This window comes from Camelus dromedarius, chromosome 33, assembly GCF_036321535.1.
Source record: "Camelus dromedarius isolate mCamDro1 chromosome 33, mCamDro1.pat, whole genome shotgun sequence".
In the NCBI taxonomy this organism is placed as follows: Eukaryota; Metazoa; Chordata; class Mammalia; order Artiodactyla; family Camelidae; genus Camelus; species Camelus dromedarius.
This window is the reverse complement of record NC_087468.1, coordinates 11438257-11450793: the sequence shown is the minus strand read 5'-3', so window position 1 is coordinate 11450793 and position 12537 is coordinate 11438257. Positions and strand designations below refer to the sequence as shown.

Genomic DNA, 12537 nt, shown 5'->3' with positions numbered 1-12537 from the left:
CCCCGCCCCTTAGCGCGGCGCGCCGGGACCCCTTGCTAGCAAGCTAGGTGGCGCGGCGGCGAGAGTTAGTCAAGGGCGCCTCGAAGACTGACCGTCAGACCCCGCCGCCGCCGCCGCCATCTTCCGGCCACCCGACCCCGCCCCGCGAGGGGGCGCGGCCAGGTACCTGTTAGACTCCTGCGCGGTGCTCGCACAATTGTTCCGAGAGCCCGGCGGCCGTCGCCTCGTTCAATAATTTGAGCCTAGGGTGGGATGGGGTCTCGGTATTGCCTCTGCGGGGCGCTGCGTGTGTGCAGTTTGGGGGGCCAGGGGTAGAACGGTGTAGACGCCTTTGGGGAATGGAGACCCTGCTGAGGCCTGGTGGCAGCTGCCATCAAAAGCTCCCTCGGCCTCCCCGGGTGGCTCTCCCCGAAGCTCCCGGGACGCCGAGACCGCCTCCGAGGGTCGGAGCCTGAACACTTGCCTTCTGTCTGCGAACCCGCGACGCAAGAGTGGGCAGGTGTGACATCCTTAGAGCCCAGGACACTTTCCAGAGAGCTGCGTGGGCAGGTGACCCGTCGCAGTCTGGAAATGCGGTAGCCCTTTGGTAAAAGGGCAGCAGAATGGAATTGCTTGGAGCAGATGCCCCTGTCGAGAAGTAGCTGTCCCTCTCTCTTCTTTGACCCAAAGGTGGCAGCGTGAGAAGGTAAACAGTTTTGCACCATCCATGAACCTGCGTAAATGATCTTGAAAGGGCATTAAATTACTATTCTGTACCCAACCTCATTAAAACGAAAATGCGGGATGTCCAATAGGGAAACGTTACACGAAATTGTTCCCTTACATTTTTAAGCACCCGATTGACAAACAAAATACTGTAAAAGGAAGTCGATGTGAAAGGGACTGTGCGTGCCAAGGCAGTGCATTTAGAAATTTTACTTTTAATGCACCTCTTTGAGCAATTTTAGATGTTCTTAATAAAAGATGTTTCTCCCCCCCCCCCCCAAAAAAAACAGACTCTACTGGGAGCTGAAATTTCGATCTGTCCAGACGGTCTGATTTTACTCTGAGGATTGGTACTGACGTTTATTTTCCCTTGAAAGTGGGTAAGGAGAATTGGGTATATAACAGAAAATAGTGTTTGATGCTTTGTTGAGCCAGGGTTTTCACAATGATGGTGGGGATGGCTGGAAGGGAGTATGAGGGGAGAGGTTGAATTTTCCTACTGTCCTTCCTTTGATTAAAAGGAGCTTAGCATTTCTTCTTGTTTCTTTTTTGTTTCACTTTCTGTTTGTTTTGTTTTATTCTGCTTAACAAAATGAATTCTCAGGAACGCCAGCTGAGCCCCTCTAATCTGGCTGTTTTTCCCATCTTTTTTGCCTCTTTCCCCTTGGTACATAAAACAATTAAGTTCATCTTCAAAATAGGAAAAACAGAGACTTAACTTTTCCTCTTTCCAGATACCACCTCCTTCTCCTTCCTTTTACAGCTATGGTTTTGATTTTGAAAGGATGGCATAAACCTGCTTGCTGTATCCATTTCTGTACCTATCAATTCTTTAGAATTTTAAAAATCCATTTCTTCTACACCATTCTCTCTACCACTTTGTAGTTCAGACCTTAATAGTACTCTCTGGCCTAACCTCTCTTCAGTCCATTATCAAACTTTGTTTTGCTTTTGTATCCCCAGAACAATGTTGAAAAAGTTTATTCCCTCTGTATACATTTAAGTTGATTCAAAATTCTTCATCATGAACGCATGTTATATAAGTTGTGTTCTGCCTGTTAGACCCACAACAAAGTTGAATAGGCCCAGCCATGATCCATAGTAAGACAGAAGGGGTACATCCAGAATTGGGATGTGCCAGGGGCACAGTAAGCCACACGAACAGATGGCCTACATATCTTTGTCACCTGCTGTTTGTGCACGGATGCCTCTCCCTCAGCTCACACCCAAGGCTGCATAGAAGGTGGAGTCCCCTTATGACCAGCTGATAAAGGAGGGAAAAAAACAGTTTGATTTGCTTATAAGTCAGAGTGGTATGTGGGTGCAAGCTGAAAATGAACTGTGGCTACACTATCACCTCACCCTAGGGTAATCTTGAAAGACAGTGGCAAGGGAAATTCTCCTAATGAATAAACCCTCTCAGTGGTGCACCTGGGCATTCGCTTTGTAGCCAAGGTTGGACTGTATATGGGCTCATGGCACTAGCAGATGGCTTGGCTGGTTGAGAGAGAAAGAAGGGCCCAGGAGTAGAAAGAAGATCAAGGACAAAATTTCTAAATCTTGTCTATGGGCAAAAGGTATGCAGATGCCCACCAGAGAGCATCTACGATGAAAGAGGCACTAAACAACCAAGCAGAGACAGTGACTCGCCAGCTGGTGTCAGCCAGATGCTATCAGCCACCTCGGCACTGGCAGTGAATGGAGCAGCCACCGTGGCAGGGATGAGAACACTACGTGGACCCAAGATCACAGGCTCCCGATCACAAGGGCTGATGTAGCTACTGCCGCTGCTGAACGCCCAGTCTGCCAGCCGTGAATTAAATGCTGAGCCCCCCACGCCCAGTCTGCCAGCCGTGAATTAAATGCTGAGCCCCCCAAATGGCAGAATTCCTCATAGAGATCAGCCAGCCACTTGATGACAAGTTGCCTACATTGGATGCCTTCCATCCTGGAAATGGCAACAATTTATTTTGATTGGAATTGCTGCGTGCTGGGTATGGTTTGCCTTTTTTGTCTATAGGGCCTCAGCCAGCACCACTTTCTTGAGTGCTTACTGAATGTCTGACACAGGGTCTCATATAATGTCGAAGCTGACCAAAGGACCCCTTGCATAGCAAAGGAGGCATGACAGTGGCACATGACCATGGGAGCCACTGGCCCTGCCACATTCTGTACCATCCAGAAGACACCAGCTTGAGCAGAGAGGAGATGCCTGTGAAGGCACAGCTGAGGTGCCAGCACAGATATGCTACCAACTAAGGACACAGTTTACATACACTCTTATCAACAATCAATATGGTGCTGTGTCCCAATAGGAAGGACAGATAGGTGCAGGAACCAAGGCGTGCAGGAAGGAGTGGCTCCACTTACCATTAACTCCATTGGGGTATTTCTGTCACCACAACTCTGAGCTTTGAGGGTTTTGAGGTCCTGATTCTCAAAGAGAACATATTTCCAGCAGGGGGTTATAGCAAAAGTCCCGCTGAACTCTAATTCACACTTGCCACCAGGCACTTTGAGCTTCTTATGCCCAGGGACTAGCAGGCAAGAAGCAGGAGTCACCATCCTGGCAGCCGTAATTGACCCTGATCATCAGGAGGAACCAGGACTCTAGTTACACAATGGGAGCAAAAAGGATGATGTTTGGCAAGCAGACGATCCAGCTGGGTGTCTCTTTTTTACACTCTTGCTCAGTTTTGATGGTAAACAGACAAGTGCAGCAGCCATGACCTAAAAAGGGCTTGGCGACCAGGGGCTCAGCAGGGGTGCTTCCTGAGGGTGAGAAGAATCAAGAGTAAGGAGGGAGATGATGAGCATCAGTTGGGGCCTCAAGATCAGCTGCAGTGATGGGGGCTGGGGTTTGTCCCATTAACCATCAGTTTCCCCAGGAAAAAGTAGAGCTGCTCCCAGAACTTATACGAGGAAGTGGATCTGGGTGGCATAAAGAGTAATACACACCACAACAGGCCACCCAGGCGGACCTTCACGACTGCAGGGCCTCTGCCCTAGCTGCTGGGAGTATTGCTGGCTAACAGCCCTCAGTAATCCGCCCTCTTCAGGAACTGCCCCCAGGTGAAGAGAGCTTCCTCACCCAAACTTGCACCCTCCCCTCTGGGGACAGCAGGCATCCAGGGACTGGTTGAAGCTGGGGTGTAAAGGCCTGGTCCCTTCTCCCCCAACTCAGGACAACTCAAAAGGTCATCCTAGCTTCAGAACTCTCTGTAGAGGGAGGAGGGAAATAGCTCAGTGGCAGAGTGCATGCTTAGCATGCCTAAGGTCCTGGGTTCAATCCCCAGTGCCTCCGCAAAAAAAAAAAAAAAAACCAAACAAACCAAAACACAACTCTCTGTGGGGTCACCTGAGGCCTCTGTCGAGACTACTTGGCACCCCACCTTCTCCCTCTGACCAAGGCCGCTTCCTTCCCTTCCTCTGTAGGTGTTGAACCTGAGAGCATCCCCAATACCACATGCTAATCTCCATCCCAAAGTCTGCTGCCCAGGGGACCCAACCTGCATCAGGCTCTGTCATGGAGAGTATGCCCATGCAGGGAGCTGGTATTGGGAGTTAGGTCATGGCTGTCTCTCTGCCTCCGAAGTGTAAGGGACACTGCACTGCACTTCCCAGCCGTCCTTCTCTGGTGTCCCTTAGCTGATGCCCTTGCCCTGTTCTGCCCTTCCTTATGGCCAGCAGGTCCCAGGTCCTGGACTGGACAGCATCTCTCCCAGTTTGGGGATCTGGCAGAGAGTTAGGAAGCACCTATTTATCGGCTTAGCGGTGGCATGTGTAGAAATCATTCCTCTGGCATCCACCTGAGAACAGGCGTTCCCCAGAGGGTTAAATGGACTCCCTCTGAGTGAATTAGGGTTAATTTTGACGCCTATGCCTTAGTCCCTTTCCCCAAGTACTTGGAAAGTAATTTGCTTGAGTTTGATGCAACCCCTGGGCTCCAACTGTCAGGCCAAAAGATAACAGTAATTGCCTTCTCTTCACTTCAGAAGGGTATGTCACCCAAAGCTCTATTCATCTATTATTAATGGAAAGTGTTTACAGTGTCTTCCACTTACTCATCAGTATGTGGAATCTCTTCATAGCAGGCAATTTGTCCCTAATTCATAACCTAAAAACAATTCACGAGAGCATGTTTTTTTCCATCAAGGATGGGGCTGTACGTGGAACTGCAAGGCCAAAGACAGGTCACCTCTTCCCAGAACCAGATGGAAATCCCTGGTGAGAATGCTGTTCAGGCAGACTCCACCAGCCTTGCCTCTGGAGCAAGGCTTCCTTGCCTGACTTACACAAGTGAGAACTGCCCCCATTTTCTCTACTGGACAGTGGACGGCCTGGAGCCCTGAGGGTGAAGTGGGACCCGTGACTCCTCATGCTGCCTGCCTTCCCTGCGTTCAGTGCCTTTCTGGCTCAGTGCAGGTTACTTCAGCCTGGCCTCGTTCACAACAGTCCTGGAAGTGGACCGCTCAGTGCAGTGTGGGAGGGGCAGAGGAACCAGCTCAGCTACAGCTGGGAGAAGATCTTCAGGTACAGAGATGCCTGACCACGTACAAGCAAGTCAGGACTCAAGTTCCAGGCTCTAGAAGTAGTAGAGCAGCCCGGGCCAGGAGGCCAGCGGGGCAGTCATCAGGACTGTGGGGCAACTGGTGATGAGAAACTGCATCTAAGACTGTTGGCCTGAAGCCTCTTCCTTCAGTCCCTCCTGCTTAGGACCTAGGTAGACCCATCTTAAATGCCACCTTCCATAAGGCCATTTCCACCTTTGCAAACCTTACCTATTTTCTTCCTTGTGCAAGGAGCCCCACTAGGGGTGATACTCCTGTCCCCTCTCTCCCCTTTTATTTGCTTTGCCTCAGGGAACATACAAGATGACTGTTCTGGTCATGCATAGGCCAGCTCCACCCATCCTTCCTCTTGGGAGTGAGCTGCCTGCAGGGTACAGAATCCCACTGCTCTTGCTGAGGTGGGCTCAACCCGTCAGAGGTCAAGGGTCCGGGGAGGCTCTCTCTGGTCTAGCACAACTGGATGGGTTAGTCGGCCTCATTATGGGATTTATGTCAGCAGTCTACTTAGCTAACAGACCTAAACTGTCCTCCAGCCCAGCCTCTCTGCCAATAATGAAGGGGATGTTTTGGCCTCTGTCGGCCCCTCCTTTATTTCTCAGACCCTCAAAAAGACCTTAGAACAGCTTTCCTGACCCCTTCAGTCTTGCCCATCTTGTAATTCCCACTGCATTTTTTTGGAGTGTCTCTAGAACGACCTTTCATTATTTGGGTAACTACCTTATTTCCTTCCCTCACCAGCTGAGATCTAAGAGAGACACTCCGGAGATCAGCTGGGTAGACAAATACAAATGAAAACAATAACTTCAGGAGACAGACTTGGAAACAATGACGAGGTCACGTCACGAGTGTGCTAATGGGGCTCCAGATAAGACTCTGTCAGGAGCAGCAACGGGGGCAGCATGACTCTGCGGGGGAAGGGAAGGCTCAGAACACGGGGCGGCCCCACAGGCCCGGCGTCCTCTCCAATTCTGGGCGACACTGTGTCTCAGCTGCTCAGCCTCTATTCCCCCTTCCTTTAGTAAAAATACTTTTATTTCCTTTTCATGGGACCACCTCTCCTTCCTTTCACCCGTGTGACTCTATTCCCAGCATCAGGGGTTGACAAGTGACCCCAGACCAAGCCAGTCAGGGCACTCAAACTTCCTGGCCGCTGGGACTTATTTGGGAACAAGGCCAGTCCCAAGTTGGTCAAATTAGAGTGAACCCTGGGACACTTGTAAACTGCAAGGAAGTAGAGCTTGCTTTGTTTTTGGTTGAACTTATGCTCTGAGGAAAGCCTGGAGCTAAGTAACCCTTGTGTCACCATTAGGGAAAAGCCTGGCTGGGAAATGGAGCCAGCTTCTGGGAGTGAGAGTGACAAGGTCCAGAGAGCACCTCTGGAGCCCCTGAATTCACTGCATTGCTTGCCTTTGCTGGTACCCAGCCAGTAAATTCCTTTCATGCATGACCAATTTGAGTGTTCAGTCACTTTGCAACTAAAAGCGTACTCACTAAATATACCCTTACGTAAGATCAGAAAAGAGGTTTCAACATGAAGAGGAAAAATAGCGAATGTTGGTGAGAATGTGGAGAAATTGGAAACCTCATGCATTGCTGATAGGAACATAAAATGAGGCAGCTACTTTGGAAAACAGTCTGGCAGTTCCTCAGACTATTAAACACAGCCACCATGACCCAGCAATTCCACTCTTAGACATTACCCAGGAGGACCGAAAACATACGTTTACACAAAGACTTGTACAGAAATGTTTGTCGAAGCATTAGTGACAATAGCCAAAGAGCAGGAACAACCCAAATGTCTGTCACCTGATGAATGGATAAACAAAATGTGGTGTACAACTATGGTAGAGTATGAGCCATAAAAATCAATGAAGGGCTGACACATGCTACAACATGGTTGAGCCCTGAAAACATTTGCTAAGTGCCAGAAGCCAGACAGGAAAGGCCACATGGTCCATTTACATGAAATGTCCAGAATAGCTAAATCTGTTGAGACAGAAAGTAGATTAGTGGTTGTAAGGGGCTGGGCCGGGGACAGGAATGGGGCCAATGGGTACAGGTTTCCTTTGGGGATGATAAAAATGTCCTGGAATTAGTGGTGATGGTTACACAGCCTTGTGAACATAAAAAGCACTGAATTATTAAGATAAACAACAAGTTCGTGCTGTATAGCACAGGGAACTATATTTAACATCTTGTAGTAACTTATGGTGAAAAAGAATATGAAAATATGAGAATGAATATTTGTATGTTCATGTATGCCTGAAGTGCTGTGCACCAGCAACTGACACAACACTGTAAACTGACTATACTTCAATAAGAAAAACTATATATATACAAAAGAAGCCACCGAATTATACTTCCCAAGGGTGCATTTCATGGTACGTGAATTCTATCTTAATAAAAATAAATGTGACCAGAATGTTAATAATTGGTAAATCTAGCTAAAAGGTATATGGGAATTCATTGTCCCATTCTTGCAACTTTTCAGCAAGTATAAAGTTTTTCAAAATGAAGTTGTTTTGTAAAGGCTTAAAATAAATTGAGTCATTCCTTCTTGATCCCACTTAATGGAGGGTGGCACCAACCTCACAGGAAGTTGTAGATTAGGGATGGCAGGAACTTTATAGTCATCCAGTTCAGCCCTCATTTACAGATGAGGAAACTGAGTCCCAAGAGAAGTGCCTTTTACAAATCTTTTTTTTTTTTTGGCGGGGAGTAATTAGGTTTACTTATTTATTTATTTAGAGGAGGTACTGGGGATTGAACCCAGGACCTTGTGGATGCTAAGAAACACTCTACCACTTGAGCTACACCCTCCCATGAGAAGTGCCTTTAAAGGTCACACATCTTGGTAACTGTCTCCTGACAAATTTCAGATTGTTACTCCATCCTTTTCTCTAGAACTGTTTACTTTTCTTCCAACCTTCATCCACTTAGAATGCTTACCTGGACCCTCTCCAATTTCTTAACATCTTTCTGAAGTACGTAGGTTGAAGGTTGGGGAAAGGAAACCCACCACAGGGACATATGTTAGATATTGAACATGTGTTAAAGAAGGTATCTGCTCCAAGATCAGAAGATATTTCAGGAGTTCTGAGGAATTAATGCAAAAATGTATCCAAATGGTAGCACGTGGCATCAGCCCCCTGCCTTCTGCTCGTCTGCTGCTGCCCGCTCCCTCCCCATCCCATTGGGCTGACTTCAGGAGGGTGATGTAGGGGTGGGACTGGGATTAGGTGGGCGGTTCCCCAAAACCACCAGGATGCATGCAAGCTGTGTCTTCAGGAGTGCCAAGCACTACTCAGGCAAAGTACTGAGCTCAGAGTACAAAACAACAAAGTTGGGAAAGTCAGAAGCTGGGTGGGCCCTGGAATGGAGCTGGGAGAAAGGGGCAAGTGTAAGAGAGAAGGCGAAGTGACAATCCCCGAGGACAGGGCCTGTGGAATCAAGGCCCAGTTTGCTTGTTTCAAAGCAGGCAAGTCTGATTTCAGGCCCAGCCCTGTTCAAAGATAGGACACACAGTACTTCTGCAAGACAGCAGAGCTGGTCAGTGGCCTCATGTCCCATCAGCACTGGAAGGAAGGCTGAGGGGACATTACGGGCATCTCATCTCCATGTTGGAGGCTCAGGCCAGCAAGAAGCTCAGTGTAGGCCTCACCCTTGTGCTCATACATCCCAACCAACACTGGTGGCACCAGCTCTGAATCCAGCCCTCCTCATCCTGGGCTGTAGGGTAAAGCTCCAAGTCCTTGGCTACAGTTTAGGGAAAGGGGTGTGATCTCAGTTGGGCAAAAGAGACTTATCCGGTCCTTAAATAAGAAGTTAGTGTGATCCTGGGGCTGGGGGCCATCTTCACCACCTTTGAGAAGAGACTGCATGAGCCCACAAGCAGAGCAGAGAGACAGAGAGAAATCATGTCTTCACGTCATTGTTTGAGTCCCTGGATCCAGCCAAGTCACCTTTTCAGTTATGGGAACCAATAAATTCCTTTTAGTTAAGATGGTTCTATGTTAAAGAGTTCCATACCATAACAACCGTAAGTGTTCTGACAGTAACTTTGGCATTCCAGACCCTCACAGGCTGGGGCCACCCACCTAATCACCCTCCTCCTGTGGGTATCGTCACTGCTCGGAACACCAGCTCCATGTTCCCTAAAGCCCGTCCCTTCCCACTGACTACCTTGTTCTCTCAGAAAAGCCTGCCCATTCTTCAAGGACCATATTGTCTCCACCTCCATGAAGCCTTCCTGTCTCAAGGCTTCAGGTTTCCTCCTTCCTGACAGCTGGATCGGAAGGTCCTTTGTGGGGACAGAACCTTGTGACCCATTAATTTAGTGGCTGAGAGTGTGGACAGCTGTGGGCGAGATGTCAGCTGAAAAGATTCTCTAGTTAGCTTAAGAAAATTGCTCTCCCTCAAGACACAACAGCCCCTTCCTCTGTTCCCCGAGGTTCCCTCCTTGCTCCCCTTCGTACCCTGCCCCTTCTCATGCGTGAGGCCTGCGCCGCTGGCTCCGCCTTCCATCAGGTGATGTGTCAGCAGGAACTGGGAACTGGGGCTCTGGGGCTCCCTGCTCTGACACACGGCTGAGACCCGGCCCTGGGGGCCAGCCAGGCCTGCTCCTCAGGTCCCAGGCCTCCACACCCCTCCCACCCGCCCCCACTGCCCATGCCCTCAGACTCTCCCACTTGACACCAGGCAGAACCTTCTCAGTGATACCAGTCACATAAGCCCTCCTTTCTCTCCTCAAAATTCCACGGCTTTCCACGGCTATTAGTTCCTTAAACGGGCCCTCGCTTTTCTAACCTCTTCTGTCACCACATCCTGGCCACCAGCGGGGCTTCCGTTCTTGCCGTCCCCTCAGCAGGACTCCCCCCAACCTCACTTCCAAACACCCGCTCACATGAAGCTGCCCCATCCAGGAAGCCTCTCGTAGCCACCGAGGTCAGAAACAGCCCCCCCCGCCCAGCACAGCGCCTTTCCCAGCCGTCCAGCAGACCACTTACTTCACTCTGCCTTCCCGTGGACAAGTCCATCTCCCCAACTAAGAATATACAGTCCTTGGAGACAGGGTCCCCGAAGGTCATCACGTTTCTCTCATGGTGCCAAAACGGAGCTTTGTACACAAGGTGCCTTTCATAAATGTCTGAAATGAAACGAAATGAGAGAGAACACATTCCCGACTCCCGAGACAGACATGCACTCTTCCCAGGAATGGAAAAAACACCCGCTTGGGCGGCTCCTCCAAGGGAGCCCTAAGCTGTGACACACACGGGGGCGAGAGGTGTGGGCTGAAGGTGTGAATGGATGGGACGTGGGCAGCGGCAGCACTGACACTGGAGCGCTCTCCCACAGGTTACCCCTCTCACACCTCTCCCTGGAAGTCAGGGATCATTCCCCACGGCTTCAAAAGGAAGTGCAGCTGCTTCTACAAGTCCCAGCCCTGAAGACGTCTCTCTTCCCACGCAGTGGCTGGCGTTCAGAAGCAGCGCTCTTTTCTGCAGCTCAGGGGATATAGAGGAAAGGGCTTGGGTGGGTCACAGTCAAGGACATGGGAGGGGTATCTCTGGCTCCCAGCCTCAGGACCTCGGTGTGGAAGCTGTCAGGACTAGGCCCTAGGATCGTAGAGGTGCAAATGCCTTGCGTGGAGCAGACACATCCAGGCCCCTTCTAACTTTTTTCTAAATTACATTCATACCTCCTCAGTTTCTCCTTCTCTAAGAGAAGGGAAGAAACCAAACCAGGAAAACTGCGACAAGAAAAATGACAGGGAGCCACTGGCATTTACATTCTTATCTGTGGTTTCTGTTTTTTTGTTTTGATTTGCTTTTTAATTCTTTTTTCTAGAAAAAAAAAACACAACCAGGGGAATTTATATGACAAACTATCAGTGTCAGGAGGACAGGGGAAAAGAGAAAGAAAGGCCAGAGGCATGGGTAGCTAATAAAAAGTGGGTTCCAAATCATGTGGAATGGTCCACAGGGTCATGTCTGGGTCCTCACGAGATGACCAGTCACCTTGGCATGCGTGTTCGGTGCCCGGTCTCCTTGTCTGCCTGCTCAGGTACCCAGGGTCAGAGAGAGCTGGCCACACCCTGGAAATCTGCCAAAGACAATCTCGGACTTTACAGCAAGACAAGACTTAATTTAGCCTCTTGGCTTTGTGCTCAGGTATCACACAGCAGTCTTTCTTGCCTAAGAGAAGAGTCTAGAAGAGTCTGAGAGTCACCATGGGACACACTCTGGCATCACAGTGAACCCCACACAGCAGCTCACTCAGACACAGTCTTCACCATCCACATGGGCGTCTGTCCAGACATCCCTGGGTGGTCTGGCCAAAGAAGGACAAGAAACATGATGGTCTCTTTCTAGCCACAGTTCAACAATGATGTCCGTTCTCCAGTCTCACTCTGTCTACAGCCTGTGGAGGAGACTGGGATCCATCTGCTTCTCAGCTCAGCACTGGACACTGATTCCAAAGAAGCATGGCCATTTGAATCCACACTGACGGTCTCTCAAGCTTCTCTCATTTTATTCCCCAGATCTCAGGGCAGAAGATTCAGCTGATCCAGAGCCACGTGTGGCACACAGAACATCCAGAGTGATGGCCGGGCAAGAAAGAGCCGGTAGCACACTGTAAGACCAGAGTACATTCGAGAAGGGGAGAGGGGTGTGCAGCAAGCTGCTGCCCCCAGTCACAGTCCTGAGGACACACTGAGCCTGCCGGACACAGCCGGGTCCGCTAGTCTGACAGGGTGGTTCAGACACCTCACGTGGCAGGGCCCCCCACCCCCGGTTGTGGTTCCTATGTGGAGAGCGGTGGGCTTCCTGCCCAGCTGGGGCCCCTGTTCCTGCTCGGAGGCCAGGTTACATCTCAGCGCCACAGTCCTGAGGAGCACCACGCTGGCCAGCCAGCCAGGCCACAGTCCTCAGCCCGCTGGGCCAAGGTGGCTCTGGGTTCCACAGGAAGGCCTCAGGGAGCCAAGGTCACTGGGAAGGAGTGAAGGAGGGAGCCAGGGGAGAGGGAGGGCTGCATTCTGCTGGGAGAGATTCAAGGGGAACTACCACGGGCTGAGGAACTGCGGCCCCAACATGGCAGGGCCAAGAGGAATGGGATAAATATCTGAAGAATGACAACAGTCTGGTTGCTAGTTTAAAAAGAGAGCATTGGTACTGTTGCTCGGTTTTGTTTTTCCCTTTTAAAACCACTCACATTTTAAAAGGTGAAGGGGCTCGGGGGATTCGGCCCCCTTCACTCTAAT

The 12537-nt window shown here is 50.1% G+C and overlaps 2 long non-coding RNA genes across 2 annotated transcripts; one reads left to right on the top strand and one right to left on the bottom strand.

Moving 5' to 3' along the window:
• The first annotated feature begins 36 nt into the window (after positions 1-36).
• Positions 37-7803, top strand: LOC116149538 (uncharacterized). Its single transcript, XR_004133138.2, has 3 exons — positions 37-685; positions 996-1085; positions 4862-7803. It is a non-coding gene; the product is annotated as an uncharacterized LOC116149538 (long non-coding RNA).
• Positions 2618-12527, bottom strand: LOC135319856 (uncharacterized). The gene is made up of 2 exons (XR_010378800.1): positions 10283-12527; positions 2618-3477 (listed from the first exon to the last, which is right to left on the bottom strand). It is a non-coding gene; the product is annotated as an uncharacterized LOC135319856 (long non-coding RNA).
• Positions 12528-12537: the final 10 nt, after the last annotated feature.